The 18,549-nt window shown below is 44.0% G+C and overlaps 3 non-coding genes across 3 annotated transcripts; all 3 read left to right on the top strand.

The window, feature by feature from the left end:
* Window positions 1–761: 761 nt before the first annotated feature.
* Window positions 762–843, top strand: trnas-gcu (transfer RNA serine (anticodon GCU)). The gene has a single exon. It is a non-coding gene; the product is annotated as a tRNA-Ser (tRNA).
* A 3,195-nt stretch (window positions 844–4,038) lies between these two features.
* trnak-cuu (transfer RNA lysine (anticodon CUU)) lies at window positions 4,039–4,111 on the top strand. The gene has a single exon. It is a non-coding gene; the product is annotated as a tRNA-Lys (tRNA).
* Window positions 4,112–14,824: 10,713 nt separating this feature from the next.
* On the top strand, window positions 14,825–14,897 carry trnar-acg (transfer RNA arginine (anticodon ACG)). The gene has a single exon. It is a non-coding gene; the product is annotated as a tRNA-Arg (tRNA).
* Window positions 14,898–18,549: the final 3,652 nt, after the last annotated feature.

Below are 18,549 nucleotides of genomic sequence, written 5' to 3'. Positions count from 1 at the left end.
CTTCTGACTCCATTTTCTTTGTTGCTCTTCTATCAGTTCCTCAGTTTCACTCATCAAGTGAAGCAGCTTTGACAGGTTTACTTCTCTGTGTGTTCACAACTTTGGTTTTTAAACTCCTGACAAACTCACCACGTCACACATTTGGTGAATTAAAGCAACAAATAATGACATCATGATGATTCAGGTTAGGGGGGCACGGCCTGGAGGCAGAGTGGCCATCTAGCAGAGTTGCTGGTTCAGTTCTCACTTCAGCTGGTGACCATGTTGAAGTGTCCTTGAGCAAGACACTGAGCCCCTCATTGCTCCTGATGACCAGCATCCAAGACCAACAAGCTTTTGATTGGCTCTGATTCTCTGAGGCAAAGTCCAACACAGGAAACAGAAACTCTTGAGGTTGTCTCACTTTTTTTAAAGAAACTCAGCACAGGACAGTGATAGGAGGCTGGTTTCCTTGATGAAAGAGACTGGTGCTCTCATCTTCTTCAACACTGACTTGTTCTACCAGGACAAGAGAATCTGAGCTTGGATGTCATTTAGCAGTCAAAGGCTTGTTCAACTGGTCAACATCAGCTGGTGTTCACTCTGATGATGTAGCGATGGTCTGGATTCTTCCTTCTGGAGCACCAAGCTGCTGGGAAGAAGCCTGATGATGTCAGAGTTGTGTTCAGTGGCTCCTGCTGGGTCCATTTCTGACAAATGGGCTCCAAAGAGTTCAGCTGTTTAAAAGGCTCAGAGAAAGCAGCACATCATGGTGGTCAGGAGACGAGGTGGCCGAGTGGTTAAGGCGATGGACTGCTAATCCATTGTGCTCTGCACGCGTGGGTTCGAATCCCATCCTTGTCGCAAGTGTCTCTAGTTTCTGCTCCTAGATTATGGAATTACTGTGAGGCTTTTAACTGACACAGACACCAGTTGAGTCAACTTCCCTTTCACATCCTGACCAAAACAACTCTGACACCCAGAGCTCACATGTGTCAATCACCTCTGGAGAAGGTTCTGCCCCCTTGGAGCCATAAATCCTCCCATCAGTGAAGAAAACTGAAGACACCTCTTGGATGAGAGCTGAAGCGTCTTCTAGAAACCTGAAACAGTCCACTTGGAACGTTTAAATAATTCTACAATCCTACAGTTTCATTGAGCTTTTGTCCAAAGCCACGTTCATGTATCACATGTATATAAGATATATGTGACACTCTTTCATCTACTCATTGACCAAAAATGCAGTCTAATTCCAGTAAATTTGTGCAGAAGAAAACGTTATTTGTGCTGCTTCTTTATTTATTTATTAAGTTTAGTTAGTATTTTTTAATGTGTTTTCTTTCAATTCACATTTTGTCCATTAACTTCATAATCAGAGTCGCCATCTCATCACATGACTAAAGTCTGGGTTCTGTAGTGGTGGTAAAATATCCTTCCATGCCCCTCACTAGTTTGCACACAGAAAAGCATATTTTACTGGTTTCAGATCTCTTAGCTTGTTCTCTCTCTTAAACCTGCTGAGGCAGCTTTCATTGTGTGATTGATTTTAAAATATAAATATGGAACAGAACCATTGGAATCAGATGTCAGGACATTTGAAGGAATGTCAATCTCCTGTTGAAATGTTGCAGTGTGCAGCTGAGGCTCTCTGGCAGTGGCACCAGGAGCCACAATGGCAGAACCTGGACCCTCCTGGAGGAGAACCACAGGTGAGGGCCTTCTTGGCTCCAGATTGATGGAAATCAAGTGTCTGAGGCTGTTAGCAGCCATGAAGTTGATCTGGTTGGCACTGGTATTTGTTCTTGCTGCAGCTCAGGAGTGATTCAGGAGAAGAGTTTCAGAACAGCCCAGGTTGGGGACTGGAATTCTAAAATTTCCCCTGGAACCAGACAAACTTTGGAGCTAAAACCTCCAATCCTAGCCACTCAGATGCAGCAGCAGAAGAAGCTGTCATCCACCCTGACAGTCAGAGCATCAAGTCAAGAAAACATCACCATCTTGTAGTTCCAAACCTCCACCTGTCAGATTCAGCTACTTCTTATTGTGGGACTTTAAACTTGAACACAATGGAATTTGGACAAGGAGTTTTCCTTCCAGTCCAAACATCATCGTCCAGCCTCCAACCAGAGGTCCATCAGTTATCATGGAGCCACAGGTGGAGTCTGCATTCTTTTCTAGAATGAGACGGCAGTGACAGTCCTGCCAAGTGACATCACTGACATGAATGGATAACTTCAGTCACGTGACTGGAGGACACCCAGATAGCAAAGGTCCACTCATGTGTGTCCTCACTGCTCCACAGGTCTGTCAAATGTTCTGTAAAATAGTTGGACCCAGCAGAGCTGCTAGATTAGGAGTTGATGGAGTCGTTGCAGATACCAGGGTCCAAAGTCCAGCTTGAACCTGGTTTGTGCAGTTCTTTGTCAAGCTAGCAGCCATTCTTGTCACTGCCAAGCTAAAGTGACTTCTGTCAACAAAGGTCAACAAACAAAAGGATATTTCTACCGGCAGTTCAAGATTTTGATCAAACTCCTTTTTCAGAGCTGGAACCTTCCTCTTGTGTCAGCTTTCTGTTCCCATCTCCATGGTAACGGTCAGTTTTGACCCACGTCTTCAATCAGCTGTCAAATAAACTAAAACAATTTTCTATCCTCCAAGTTGTTTCCATCTCTTGGTGACCTTGTTCGGCTTCCTTATCCATGGAAATATTGGTTTGAATATTTAGTTGTGGGCCTCTGGACCTTTTTTTAGTCACTAAACCCTGGATTTATTTTTTCAGCAACAGAACTTTAATACAAACACAAAATGAAAAGCAGAACAAGCCAGAACCCAGACAGAAGGAGGCTCAGGCCCTAACAACACTGCCTCCAGCTTTAATTAAGACCTCAGTTTTGTTCTCTGCCTCCATGACAGGTTAATAGACATCAACTGGTCCTGAGTCACCAGGAGACACAGAGATGTCCAGCTGAGTGACATCAGCAGAACTGTGGAGGTTTATACTGAGTCTCCTGATGACAAGTGGCAGTACAGAGATATTAAAGAGGGTCTGAGCTAAAACTGAAGTTGAACAGAGTTCTGTGTTTGATCTTAGAATTTTTTCTTTGATCTCAGAGTTCTGTGTTTGATCTTAGAATTCTTTCTTTGATCTCCTTGATTTCTCAATGATTTCTTTGTGGACTCCAATTGTCTTTGATCTCTCAGTGAGACAAGGACATAGCAGCTCCAACCTCAGCCTCCAGGAGGCCCTGATCCTCTCGTGGTCAGTCCTCTGTGTTGTGGCTGCAGCAACCCTGGTTTGAATCAGGGTCCCAGCAGCAACATTCCTACTGACTAGTGTTTGTTGTTCAACTGGACAGTTTGTCTGGTGAAGCTCTCTCAGACACTCCTTTCTTCATCCTCCCTTCAGGCTCAGCAGCATCAGAGTCAATGTGTCTGACTAGGATCAGAACCCTCAACCTGGAGGCTGTGGTGCAATGAGAACACATCTGACAACCAATCAGAGGAGGGTCTGTTTGACTCCTGGAAACTCCATGAAAGCCTGAGAGGAACTTGTTCTTCATCTCCAAATTCCCTCCCTGCACGTTGTCTCTCCAGAAATCATTCAAGTCCAAGTTGAACCTTAGACTAAAAGCTCCCAGTAGGTGATGCAGGCTCCACCTCACTCCTGGTTCTGGAACCTCGCCAGTTCTTGCTCTCTCACCACTTGGATCTCATGTTCCTGACATCTCTGAGCTTGTTTCCTATCCACCTGTCTCATGTTGATGAGGTCATCCAGCCTGATGATCTCTAGGTTCTCCTTTGAGTGGTTCCCTCTGGGAGAGTTCTCTCTCTGTAACTTGTGTGTGTTTGCTCGTATCCTGTTTCTCCTTGACAGCACTTTAGTGTTTTTACCACTGGTGTCTCATCTGAGATTCATCTTTTATTTTACTTCTTTGTCAAAGATGAAGGTGTTTGTGGTCATTCATCAATCATGTGATGGCTCATGTGACTGTGAATGATGAAGCGCTTGTAGCGTCTCTCACTCTGATAACTTCATGCTATTGAAGCTACTCAGATGTAGCCTGACTAGCTCAGTCGGTAGAGCATGAGACTCTTAATCTCAGGGTCGTGGGTTCAAGCCCCACGTTGGGCGTTCATCTTGAACATCCCTGCTTGTTCTCTCACTTTCTGCAGCTGTGATTGGGAATGTAGGATGAAGGATAGTGACCTCCAACCAAATGAAGAGGACTGAGTGGAGGCTGACCAGCTCTACGGAGTCAGGTGGAGTTTGGCAGCGAGACAGGAGTCCAGGCCTGAATCGGTGAAAACCAACGTAACCGGCTCACGTTCTCAGCTGGATTCTCCCATCGATGTACGACGCCTCTCCAACGAACTGGTGGGAGGACGGCCTCCAAAGCCTCCACCTCGTCGACCGTGGCTCCCGCTGAGATTCGCTCGATGAAGAAGGGAAGCGCGTTGATTGGCTACCCTCTGGTCTCAGGCTGCTGGCTGCCTGGACTAAGCTGCTCTTCTCCGACACAAAGGTGGCTTCTCTCTCTTCAAGGCTCACAGGAGGTCAAGAGTGTAGCGACCGTGAGCCGAGATCGATGATGAATTACAAAAATAGAAAATCAAAAAATAAATTAGAGGAATAGAAAAGAAAAGGGGGAGGAGCCGGACCAGCTGCTCTAGGAGCTCACACACAAAGGGCAGAAACAAGAAGCACTGAAGAGAGCGCCAGCAGTGGATGGTGCCACCACTGTTACAGTAAACTGGTCCGCCTCAGAGCAGTGACCTTTGACCTGTGAGGGGTTGTTGGCCAATCAGCACACTTTGCTGTCTTCAGTCCTTCTCAGATATCAACAAATGAAGCTGGTTGAACAGACAGCAATCATCATCACTCAGAGACATCACCTGGAGAGGAAGACTGCTCCGAGTTCTGACAATGACAGTGAAGAGGCAAGGAGAGCTGGACAACCACAGACAGTGAAACATTCGGAACATCATGTTGATACACGCGTGTGTGTGTGTGTGTGTGTGTGTGTGTGTGTGTGTGTGTCAGAATCGGAATCAGAATCTTTTATTTTCGTTGTGGGGGGGGGGGTACAGTGACAATAGTGAGATAGAGCGCTCTTCCAGAGCCACTGTGCACCACAGAATGCAGATACAAAGAAAAGATAGAAAAGATAAAAGCAAGATAAAAGACACTGTTAGAACAGAAAGATCCATCAACCCACCAACCAGAGGTGTGTCTGGTACAGATGTGGAATTATTGGCTCACACAATGTTGAGGACACTGGAAGAAGACAAACAAAAAAGGCTGGTGTGATCCAGACCTTCATCAAAAATGGTCCTGGAGAACTGTTCAATGTGTCAGGACTTCTGTCCATTGTCTTCTGCTTATCCTGTTCAGGGTCATGGAGGGGGTGGAGCCTATCCCAGCAGCTTTTGGATGACAGGCCGTGTTCACCCTGGACAGGTCACCAGTCCATCACAGGGCCAACACATCCACAGACAAACATTCCAAGCCAGACTCAGGAGGATCTCTCCACCCTACAGACTGTAAAGGAACCATCAAAGATGGCAGTTGGAGTTCTGTGGATCTGTGCTGGATTCCTCGTCCTCACGGACCAGAAGTCTGTCTGAAATACTGCACTGATTGATGATCTTTTCATGAATCTGGAAAAGCTTCTAAAATGAAAGGAAAACAATCCTATCTTCTTCATGTCTCAAGCCAAATCAAACCAAGAGTTCTTTTATCATATTTTTTTAACCGGACGTCTGCTTTGACTGGTTGGTTGTTGAAAGAGAGCAGGACAGGACAAACAGCAGAAGACAAATATAGAGAAGGAAAGACAAAAGACAGAGAGAAAGGAGGGAGAGAATGACAAAAAGATGGGAACAAGATGAGGGTGAAAGACAAGCAGAGAGAAAGACAGAGGGACAGGGGGATGGAAGACAGACACACAACCAACAACAGCAGCAGCAATAATAGTAAACTAGCTGCCAATGATAACGTCTCCTGGTCGCTGAAGCAATCAACTTCATAATAGGAGGACTGAAGAGCCAGGAAATAAAATATTAGCACAATACTGATGTGAATGTTCGTGCAATACTGAGAACACTGATATGTAGACGACTAGTAGGGGCGGCACGGTGGTGCAAGAAGACAAACAAAAAAGGCTGGTGTGATCCAGACCTTCATCAAAAATGGTCCTGGAGAACTGTTCAATGTGTCAGGACTTCAGAAGCTCCAATCCTCTCTAAGGTCCAGTGAGAGTGGAAGAGATTATAAATGAGAGAAGCAGGGCCCTCCCTCAGAACTGAACCAGCTCAGTTGGGAGAGCCTTAGACTGAAGATCTAAAGGTCCCTGGTCCGATCCCAGGTTTCAGCAGAGGAGCAGCATTGACTTTACTTTCCAGTGGAGGAACTGCAGACATGAAGGAAACTAACATCTTGTCCTGTGCATTCTTGTGACATTCAGGACATTTTTGGAGCCTCTTGTTGGATTTTGCCACAGAGAATCTGAGCCAATCAAAAGCATGGTGGACTTCAACATGGAGGACTGAACAAGTCAAGAAAGCATCAGTTTGACCTTCACAGGTGTTTCTGTTCCTGTCTCAATGCTGTAGAAAGAGCCTGAGGAGCTCAGACGGTAGAGCATCAGACTTTTAATCTGAGGGTCCAGGGTTCAAGTCCTTGTTCAGGTGCTGTGGAGGTTCCAGTGTTTGACAACATGGTACTGGATGAAGTTCAGTGTTGAACAAACTGTCATCATCAAAAGTAGAAGTGTTCTTGTCTTGCCACTGTGAGACTGTTGCTAGGAAAGTGACCACTAATAATTTCATGTGGCATGCAATTAACAAAACACCCACATTGATGGTCGAGGGGGGGGCTGGAGCCTATCCCAGCATCTACAGGCCAGAGGCGGGGTTCACCCTGGACAGGTCACCAGTCCATCACAGGGTCAGCATACAGAGACGAACAACCATTCACACTCACATTCATACCTACGGTCAATTTAGAGTGTCCAATCAGCCTCGTCCCCAATTACATGTCTTTGGACAGTGGGAAGGAGCCGGAGTACCAGAGAGAACCCACGCATTCATGGGGAGAACATGCAGGCTCTACACAGAAAGATTCCCCACCCGAGCCTGGACTCAAATCAGAACCTTCTTGCTGTGAGGCCACAGTGCTCACCACTGCACCATCATGCTGCCAAGCTCTCTTCTACTTTCCTCAATTGTGTTTCTTTCATGTCCTCCTGAGATCAAAGACAGAATTCTAGCTACTGTCAAAGCCCTGATGACATCATCAGGAATTCTGACTTTGATCTGGAGACTCTTGCTTTAATCTGAATTTGACCTGACTAATGTTTTAGTTTAGGTTGCATGACACCATCCACCTCATTTCTCCTGATAGACTGGTGACCTGTCCAGGGTGAACCCTGCCTCTTGAACAACGTCACCTGGGATCGCCCCCCCCCCCCCCCATGACCCCATACCCCCTTCCCTCATGTGACTCTTTCATGCGGGCCTCTCAAAACAAAAACATGGCCGCCGCTCCTGTCATTTTCGGAGGAAAGTGCCTTCTTCCAAGATAGTTTTGATTTAATAAAGCATTCTGATGACATTTCTAGAGAGAAATATGCATTTTGTTTTCATAATCTTTGCTCAGTTCTTGTGTTTAATCTTTGGTTTGTTCGTTATTACGATGAATCTTTCACCTCTCGGAAGAGAGTCGTTACAGTGTCACATTTCTACTGTTGCTATGTTGGTTGCTAAGGATGCCATTATGGACGAGTGTCATTTCAAGATAGGTTTGATTTTTAAAAAGCATTTTAAGGACATTTCTGGCGAGAAATATACATTTTATTTCCATAATGTTCGCTGTTCAATAAAAATAATATGAAATGGATTTTAGTGCCCCAGGAATTACAAACATCTGCTTCCGTGGAAGTCGGCCCCCGTTCTTCTGTGAGAAAATCCAGTAGTTGTCGCTCACTCCGACAAATATTTTTAATACTTCATCTTTTGATTAATAAGACAATCTACAAATTCATTTAATTTCTGGATGTTTATTCTACCTACGAAGTCCATTTGTCACCATTATAGATCGACCAATCAGCATTAAGAATATAAACAATGACTCAAACTAATGGCGGTCTGCTGACGTCACATCCGTCACAGAGGCTCACTCCTGCACTCAGAGGTGGCCTTTTAGTTCCATCACTTCACGCTGTATTTACAGATTTATGATTGAGGGGAACAAACCACTCTGATGTCTGGGTTCATCAAGGATATCATTAAAGAAATCCTAACTATCTGGCCAGTTAAATTGATCCTAACTGTTCTTCAGATGTTGTGCTGGTAATGTCATGTAGTTTCTTTTCCAATGTAACTTTGTCGTTCTGATGTGTGTATTTTTACTGCTCCAACAAAGCTGTTCCTCTTCTGGGGAAATCAATCATTCAGGCAATCAATAACTGAGTGTCTCTGGTGCTGTACTGTAGTATTGCAGTACAACAACACTCTGATCCTTCCTTTTCAAATGTTTTTATTGTGTTTCTCTCATCAGGTGTTCAAAATGATGACAATAAAAATCAATAATTGATATTCAGCTTTGTTTCAACAATAATAACTGATCAGAAATGAGGCCTGATGGCTGCAATAGCAGCTTTGTGCTGTTCAGTGACTCCTGCTATAAAAAGGAGTCAAGGCCGTCTTAAAGATGTGAAAATGTTCCAAAGATCCTTCTTCATGTTGGTCCTGAACAAGATTGGTGACAGGCCTTTTTTCAAAGGAGCTCCAAAAGGCTCACTTAACCCTTTGAGGCCTGGCTGAGACACGAGGCCTGTTGACCTTTGACCCTGTTGCTCTTTTGCTCTCATTGGCCTCTCCAGTGGATACAGACCTGAAACTTTATGAAATCCTAATCTGGTGGAATAATTCTAGAACCCCCTCCCAAACAGGAAGTAGCTTCAGGAAGGAGGTGGGGCTTCAAAGTTTTAAATATTGGTTTCTGGCAGAGGTGTGAACTCCTCCCAGAAAGCTCATCTCATTTGGAGCAACTTTGACCAGTTATGATGCTTCATTTAAAGACTTTACTGGACTTTGCCACGCCCTTTACGGACAGCAGAAAGGACTTAGGGGGGTCAAACCAGCACAGATGTGATCCTTATGGAGGACAGAACAACACACTCAAATTTCAACTTCCTAGGTTCAAAGAGAAAAAACTATCCCCTTGTGAAACTTGGCAAAATCAGGGTCTGGGACTGCTGCACTCCGAGAGCCTTTTGGAGCAGAATTGAGGATCAAATCTGGGTTCTGGTGTTTCTACTTGGGCTACATCCACCAAACTTTACACACATAATGTGATGCCCCAGAGTAGCATGTGCTGGGAATTTCAGCCATCTAGGTGCTAAGGGGCCCAAGCACGGTCCCGGGGCATCCACTAACCCTAAGGGGCTCCTCAAAGTCTGGCCCCTCTTCCCTGGTTTCATTTGAGCTGAAGCCACCAAAAGTCACACCAATGGTTGATGTCAGTGAGAGGACTGATTCTGACATTTTCAGCCATCCAGAAGTTACAGAGCTGAAACACAAGACCCCAAAGCCCCTTCCATGTTTGTTGCCAGAGATATCGTAGTCATGACTGTGCACCTCCTTTATGAAGAAAAACAAAACAACTACTGCTTTGGGGCTTGTGTTCAGCGTTATTATATTATATTATTATATTATGTTATGTGTGTAAAGTTTGGTGGATGTAGCCGGATGGGCCGGTGTGAGCAGGCATTTCAAAATATATATTTCTGGTAAAAACGCAGAAACAGCGGTTAGTTTGTTTTTGTGTTAAAATGAGAAACAGACCCATCCAGTTGTAGTGCCACCACTCATCGGCCACCTTGCAGTCAGAAGCCATGAAGAATGTTGCCCAGTAAGAGGAAGGAGAAAGGAGGAGCCGAAAAAGAGACACTCCCGAGAAGAAAAGCAGCCGAATTTCCAAATCTCGACGTGTTCTTTCCAGGGCTGGACTGGGAAGAAGAGACGTCAGGTGTTGGAACGTGTAGTGGAAGAAGAAGGTCTCTGTGAGTAGTGAAAGAGTATCATTCTTTTAACATGGTTACTGTCTTCCATGTAGAATACTGCACTTTATTTTAATTTTTTAAACTTCAAAATGTGCACATACATCCTCTGGTATGGCGTGTGCTTACACATATCGTGTAAATAACCATGGAGGGCTGCCAGGGATGAAAAATGCCAGGGCCATTTTTTGGTCCCAGTCCAGCCCTGCTTCTTAACCTGCTCACGGTGTCCTGTCAGCTGTCTTCCCTCAAGGAGGTGGCCAGTCTTGCTCTGGAGCAGTTTCAAAAATAGGCCTCAGCACACTGCCTCTGTGCCATGCCTCTCTCATGCTCCTCTACTCTTTGGTGCACATGCCTCCAGTCTGTCAGGCCTCTAATGAAGACACTTGGATCACTGGGCTTGCTAAAAGCAGGGCAAACAAAACAAAACAAAGCATGACGTTGACCACAATAAGTCAGCCATTTCCACGTCGTGCCGTCCGTTCTAACGAAGAGCCTCTGGACAACAGGGTTTATGGAATCTTGTTGAGGATGAAACTTTAAAAAATCAGTCCTCTGTGTGGAAGAAGGGCGACTAAAATAGTCTCCAACTGTCTGATCTGACTCCTCCACTTCCATTGCAACAGCATGGCTTGACTAAGAGAAAGAGAGAGAGCTGAGAGATTTCATTGGACGAGCCCAATGTCCTTCAAGAAAATCAACCAATGGGCCGCGTTTCGCGTCTCCGATACCGTTACGGTCGATTAAAAACTATACACTTTTGAAAAAAAAATTATGACAGTTATGGGCCGGCCCAAAGATGTGCATCGGCCAGATGGCCAGTCCAGCCCTGGGTTCACCCTTGATGGGTCACCAGTCCATCCCAGGACCAACACACACAGACAGACAACCATTCACACTCACAGTCATTTAGAGTGTCCAGGTAACCACTACCCTCTTGATGTCTTTGGACTTTGGGAGGAAGCTGGAGTACCAGAGAGAACCCACACAGGAACAGGGAGAACCTGCAGGAGGGGTGGAGATCGATGAGTCCTGGAGACGTTCAATAATGTCCACAACTTTGGCACCAGGAAGACAGCAGGTGATGGCACCTGGGAGTTCAACAGACCTGATGATTGAACCACCAATCACAAGGATTTCAGCCTCCATTGTAAACAGAGAGTTTAGATGAGAGAGAACCTGCTGTCAGCCTCACCAGTCAGGGCAGTGGCAGAGGCAGCAGAGTTGAATGAAGCAGGACCACCTGGCAGGTCTCAGCTGGAGGTGATGACATCACTGGCCTCAGTCCTCACCAGCGCTCTGCCTAGCAACAGGGACGATGGAGAGAAACCAGTAGAAGCACTCTGAGAGTTGGAGACAGCAGGAGAGAGACCACGACAGTGTCACCCATGGGAAACTGTTGGATCCACTCAGGACAGGCTGGACAGACACAGATCAAAGACAGAATTGATGATGATGTCATCAGGAGGCTTTGATAGTGTTTTTATTTGTACCTAGAATTCTGTCTTTGATCTCAGGAGGACATGAAAGAAACACAACTGAGGAAAGCAGAGGAGAACATTCAGCTTCATTAGAAACACTTGAACTGTTGAACAGTAGAATTTGTTTGAAACAGTTTACAACACTGAGTGACAGGATTGAAGAGGGAAGGTTTTTGTGTTTTCAGTTTAATTCTAATTTAAAACTGGGCATGAACATTTTTAGTAGTTCATATTCTAATATACAGAGGAAGTCATGTCATTCCCTTTTTTTTAACCTGTCCTGTTCAGGAAATGGAAATGGAAATTTAGCTGCTATGGTGAATCAGAAAAACCTTTTGAAGTCTACTTTTGCTTCAGTCAGAAAGTAGACTGTTGTTAACTCTCACAATGGTTGGTGATTGTGGAGGAAGACAAAATCTGTATGAACCTCTTTTTAACAGACACACATTTCTAAAGACACTGGTTCATTTTATTTTGTTCTTTTAGCAGAGGATGGTTTTGATCCATCGACCTCTGGGTTCTGGGCCCAGCACGCTTCCTCTGCGCCACTCTGCTCTACCATTGATGGTGCCAGGAGGCCTAAAAACACAAAACACCAATTCAATCCAGGACCTTGGATCCTAAACTGAAACTCCATCACACGGTGGCTCTGGTGGGGCTCCCACAGGTGAGTGAGGCTGAGCTCCAGTCTGCTCTGAGGAGGCAGCAGACATCTGCACCACTCAGAGGTTTGGTTGGTGTCTTTGACAAAATCCCAACAAACTAAAATCCTGTTGAAGCAGGAAGTTCTAGTTGAACTCTCATCCACGTCACATGACCAAGAAAACCTCCTCTTTCATTCAGACCAGAACAGACAAACATAGAAACATTGTTTCAGCTTCTGATCAAACAATAACATGTTCTTGATTGTTTGTCATGTTCTATTAATCAGACTGATGATCTCTGGATGTTCTAGGAGGGGGGTCTGTTTCTGATGAAGCCTGTTTGGTCTGGGGGGGTTAAGATGGTGGGGCTGTTTCAGTTCTAGTGCTGAAGGCTTTCACCATGACAGTCAGACTCTCCTCTGTCCTTCATGGTCCCTCAAATGTGCAGTGTGGACCTCACACACTGAATTTAGCCTGAAAACTCTTCATGAAAAGCAGTGACTCAGAGTCTCTGTGGTGCAATCGGTCAGCGCGCTCGGCTGTTAACAGAGAGGCTGGTGGTTCGAGCCCACCCAGGGATGATGAACAGGCTCTACTGGTGCTTAGGAGTCGCTGTGTAAATGATCTGAATGTGGACGGACAGATTGACCCTCCACAGCAGACTCATGTCACAGATCTCTGGATGAGACGCTTCAGTGTTAAATTTAGTCGTCGTGTGTCATGCAGTGTTGAGGAGGCCTGCTGGCTGTGGGTAAAGTGGGGGCTCAGAGTTTGTGGAGTCGGCTCTGGAATGAAGGGGGGTCACTGTTTGGTTCTCAGATGCTCCAGCTCAGGTTAGCGAGGTGGTGGAGAAACCAGTGAGAGCTCTGCCAGCTGGAGCCTCTTGGGTCCCGGGAGGCTTCACTCCTGGAGGTGGAAATGATGAGGAGTTTTAAAATCTGGTCCTCTTTCACGCTGACTTGTTTTCTAGGGTTCCCTCTTTTATTCATGTGTGATTTTAGTCTCAGCTCTCTAAACCTGAATGGAGCCAGAACCCATTTTAAAAGAGCTGCTCTTTTAAACTCCTGGAGATCAAGAGGATCCTGCCATGTTTGTCCAGGAGACCCACAGCACAACAGTCAGTGAATGGGGATGCAGGCAGGCTTTTAATGGGGGTCATTTGAAGTCCCAAGTCCAGTTGGAGCAGAGGCTGGAGTTTGATTCTCCAGGAGGTTTTTGTTGTTGTTTTTTTACCAGTTTCTTTTGATTTGGAGGAAATCATTCCAGGTGTTTGAAAGAAGGTGAGAGCAACTTTGGAAAATGTTCAACTGGTGTTTTTAAATGTCTTTGCACCAACAAATGGTGGACAGGACAGCTTTTGAGACATTTTAATGCCACTGTTCAACAGTGAATCTGCTGGTTTCCTGTTTTTAGGAGCTGATGGGAGCTGCACAGAGAAGCTCTTTGAGACAGGAACCATTCAGAGCTCCACCCTGCTTCTTCCAGCAGGATCCACAGATCCACCAACACACCAGCTGTTTGATGTGTGGAGGCTTTTGAGCAGGATTCCTAGACAGCACAGCTGGACTCACTCAGCAGCTAACTTGTTAGCACCGACTAGACAGGAGCGCTTCTATGGTTTTACTCAGTGGTTCAATATTTTTAAGAGATGTCCCATTCAGCTTGTGGGTTTGAGTGATCACTCTTCAGTCTCCTGTTCTGTTTTATTAAAATATTCATTTAAAAGCTCCTGAGAGAGAGAGAGGGAGAGGGAGAGAGAGAGATAGAGGGAGGGAGACAGAGAGGGAGAGAGAGAGGGAGAGAGAGAGAGAGAGGGAGGAGACAGAGAGGATCAAACTGATCTCAAACTTGACTTCAAAATTCTGATTATAATCATTTTTACTCCTTGATAGATTCATCACTACAGTGTCATAGAGGGTCCATTACTATTGCAGTATATTAAAGAATATAAGAACGAGGTTACCATCCATGGAAATATAGTATTTCATGTATTGCAGTATATTTTCAAAGATATAACACTTTAATTTTTTTTAATAAGAGAGGCTTTAATGTCTGTCTTTGATGTCTAAACTCTGACTCTGATGTCATTGGTGGTGACTGAATTCTACCCCCTGACAGACTGGGAAGGCTCCTATTGGTGATGTCATCATAAATACATGAAGGTCTTGTTTCAATGTTATAACATTAAAGCTCATCTTAGTAAAACAATCAAGTTACCTGAACTAAGTTCTTGAAAAAAATGACTGTCACTGACTTAAATAAATCAAATCTACTTCAAAGTTCCTTCTGTTGTCATAAGTCGGCCATTTTAAGTGTACTTGTAGTTCCAGAACATTCCAAGAGGAGATGATATGAATCATGTTGTTAGATGAACTCTGTTCCTCTGCTTTGATGTTGGTGGACTGAGGGGAGTTTGCCTGAACCTGCTTGGACCTGCTGGCTCCTGCTCAGTCCCTCACTCAGCCTCACTCAGCCTCAGCAGCACGGCTCCACTGAGGACTGATTCAGGTTCCTTGCAACCAAATAGGAGGAGAGCTGAACCTTCTTGCTGGGAGGCCACAGTGCTGACCACTGCACCATTGTGTCCCCTGAAAATGCCACCACCTTGTTGGGCTTTTCTGTAACAGCAAGCACACATGAACATAGCAGCTTCTTCACAGGGCTGGTGGCGCAATGGATAACACGTCTGACTACGGATCAGAAGATTCTAGGTTCAACTCCTGGCCAGCTCGCTTTGAACTTTATACTGAGAAGATGAAGTGAGAACCAGTGATCAAAGTCACTGAAGTCCTCCCAGGTTTCCTCCTTGTCTGCTGGAAACATGAACACATGAATGATCCTGCTACCTCTCATGTTAAGCTGCACTTGACAGTGAAGGCAGGAGAACAAAAATCCCAGTGTGTCATCAACATTTCCTGTCAATCAATGATAGAAGCTGTTGAATTTCTGGATCAGAACAAGGAGAAACCCACCACTCACAGCCAGAAAAGCAATCTGGTATACGCTGTCAGATGCAGTGAGGCCTGCACGGATCTCTACATAGGGGAAACCAAACAGCCCCTCAACAAGCGCATGGCCCAACATAGAAGAGCCAACTCTGGAGGACAGGACTCAGCGGTTTTCCTCCACCTCAAGGAGGAAAGCCACTCCTTCCAGGACGACCATGTCCAAATACTCGACAGAGAGGACAGATGGTTTGAAAGAGGAGTTAAAGAAGCCATCCACGTCAGGATAGAGAAACCATCTTTGAACAGAGGAGGTGGACTGCGACATTTCCTTTCACCTATTTACAACCAAGTCCTTTCAAAGCTTCCCCAAAGAGTTCAGCTGAAAGACCCATGTGGAACGGCTGATGCCAGCACAGCCCATTAGCATCTGAGTGGTCGGTGAAACCCCCTAACGACCACCCCTGAAACTCCCTGACACCTCACAACGACTGTCATTTGGGGAGGCCAGGTGAGTCTCGGGAGGGTCGTTTCCACCACAATAGCACTGACCACTCCCACATAGGTTTATAAGCTGGAGTTTCCACACTCTTCACTAGAACTGAAGAAGCCTCTCGGATGAGAGGTGAAACGTCTTCAAGATAAACTTACGTCCAGTTGACCAGATTTTACTTCGCTTCGATCTACAATGACCTGGATGAATGAGAAACTACACATACATTACTGTCAGCATCACTGTGAGTTTATTAGCAACTATCACTACATTACTGTTAGCATCATTTTTAGTTTATTAGCAATTCTTACAACATCACTGTAGCATTAAATTGAGGTTCGTAGCAACTCTTACTTAATGACTCTCAGCATCACTTTGAGGTTGTTCGAAACTCTTACTACATTACTGTAAGCATCACTGAGTTTATTAGCAACTATCACTACATTACTGTTAGCATCATTTTGAGTTCATTAGCAATTCTTACGATATCACTGTCGCACTATTTTGAGGTTCGTAGCAACTCTTACTACATTACTGTTGCATTATTTAAAGGTTCGTAGCAACTCTTACTACATGACTGTCAGCATCACTTTGAGGTTATTCGAAACTTTCACTACATTACTGTTAGCATCATTTTGAGATCATTACCAATTCTTCTGACATCACTGTCACATTATTTTGAGGTTCGTAGCAACTCTTACTACATGACTGTCAGCATCACTTTGAGGTTGTTCGAAACACTTACTACATTACTGTAAGCATCACTGAGTTAATTAGCAACTATCACTACATTATTGTTAGCATTTTTTTGAGTTCATTAGCAATTCTTACGACATCACTGTCCCATCAGTTTGATTTCATTACCAATTCTTCTGACATCACTGTCGCATTATTTTGAGGTTCGAAGCAACTTTTACTACTTTACTGTTGCATTATTTTGAGGTTCATAGCAACTCCTACTACATGACTGTCAGCATCACTGAGTTTATTAGAAACTATCTCTACATTACTGTTAGCATCATTTTTAGGTTAGAAGCAACTGTCACTACATGAGTGTCAGCATCACTTTGAGGTTGTTCGAAACTCTTACTACGAATCTAACAGTAATGGAGTGAAACTTTCGAATAACCTCAAAGTGCTGCTGACAGTCATGTAGTAAGTGTTGCTACAAACCTCAAATGTAGCACCTAATGTAGTGATAGTTGCTAATCAAGTCAGTGATGCTTACAGTAATGTAGTAAGTGTTTCGAATAACCTCAAAAGTGATGGTGACAGTCATGTAGGAAGAGTTGCTACGAACCTCAAAATAATGCGACAGTAATGTAGTAAAAGTTGCTACGAACCTCAAAATATTGCGACAGTGATGTCGGAAGAATTGCTAATGAACTCAAAATGATGCTAACAGTAATGTAGTGATAGTTGCTAATCAACTCAGTGATGCTTACAGTAATGTAGTAAGTGTTTTGAATAACCTCAAAGTGATGCTGACAGTCATGTAGTAAGAGTTGCTACGAACCTCAAAATAATGCGACAGTAATGTAGTAAAAGTTGCTACAAACCTCAAAATATTGCGACAGTGATGTCGGAAGAATTGCGAATGAACTCAAAATGATGCTAACAGTAATGTAGTGATAGTTGCTAATCAAGTCAGTGATGCTTACAGTAATGTAGTAAGTGTTCCGAATAACCTCAAAGTGATGCTGACAGTCATGTAGTAAGAGTTGCTACGAACCTTAAAATAATGCGACAGTCATGTAGTAAAAGTTGCTACGAACCTCAAAATATTGCGACAGTGATGTCGGAAGAATTGCTAATGAACTCAAAATGAGGCTAACAGTAATGTAGTGATAGTTACTAATCAACTCGGTGATGCTTAATGTAATGTAGTAAGTGTTTCAAATAACCTCAAAGTGATGGTGACAGTCATGTAGTAAGAGTTTCTACGAACCTCAAAATAATGCGACAGTGATGTCAGAAGAATTGCTCAGGATCTCAAAATGATGCGACAGTGATGTAGTAAGAATTGCTAATGAACTCAAAATGATGCTACAGTGATGTCGTGAGAATCGCTCATAAACTCAAATAATGCAAACACTAATGTAGTGATAGTTGCTAATAAACTCAAAGTGATGCTGACAGTAATGCAGTAAGAGTTGCTACGAACCTTAAAATAATGCAACAATAATGTAGTAAGAGTTGCTACGAACCTCAACATAATGTGACAGTGATGTCAGAAGAATTGCTAATGATCTCAAAATGATGCGACAGTGATTTAGTAAGAATTGCTAATGAACTAAAAATGATGCTAACAGTAATGGAGTGAACGTTTCGAATAACCTCAAAGTGATGCTGACAGTCATGTAGTAAGAGTTGCTACGAACCTCAAAATAATGCGACAGTAATGTAGTAAAAGTTGCTACGAACCTCAAAATATTGCGACAGTGATGTCGGAAGAATTGCTAATAAACTCAATTCAATGCTACAGTGATGTCGTGACAATTGCTGATAAACTCAAAATGATGCTAACAGTAATGTAGTGATAGTTGCTATAAAAATCAAAGTGATGCTGACAGTAATGTAGTAAGAGTTGCTACGAACCTTAAAATAATGCAACAATAATGTAGTAAGAGTTTCTACGAACCTCAAAATATTGCGACAGTGATGTCGGAAGAATTGCTAATGAACTCAAGATGATGCTAACAGTAATGTAGTGATAGTTGCTAAGAAACTCAGTGATGCTTACAGTAATGTAGTAAGAGTTTCGAACAACCTCAAAGTGATGCTGAGAGTCATTTAGTAAGAGTTGCTAATGAACTCAATTCAATGCTACAGTGATGTCGTGAGAATTGCTGATAAACTCAAAATGATGCTAACAGTAATGTAGTGATAGTTGCTATAAAAATCAAAGTGATGCTGACAGTAATGTAGTAAGAGTTGCTACAAACC

Source organism: Aulostomus chinensis, chromosome 1, assembly GCF_037954235.1.
Source record: "Aulostomus chinensis isolate RoL2024-O1b breed Wild chromosome 1, RoL_Achi_v1.0, whole genome shotgun sequence".
In the NCBI taxonomy this organism is placed as follows: Eukaryota; Metazoa; Chordata; class Actinopteri; order Syngnathiformes; family Aulostomidae; genus Aulostomus; species Aulostomus chinensis.
The sequence above is the reverse complement of the archived record's forward strand: the minus strand, read 5'-3'. Positions and strand labels throughout refer to the sequence as shown.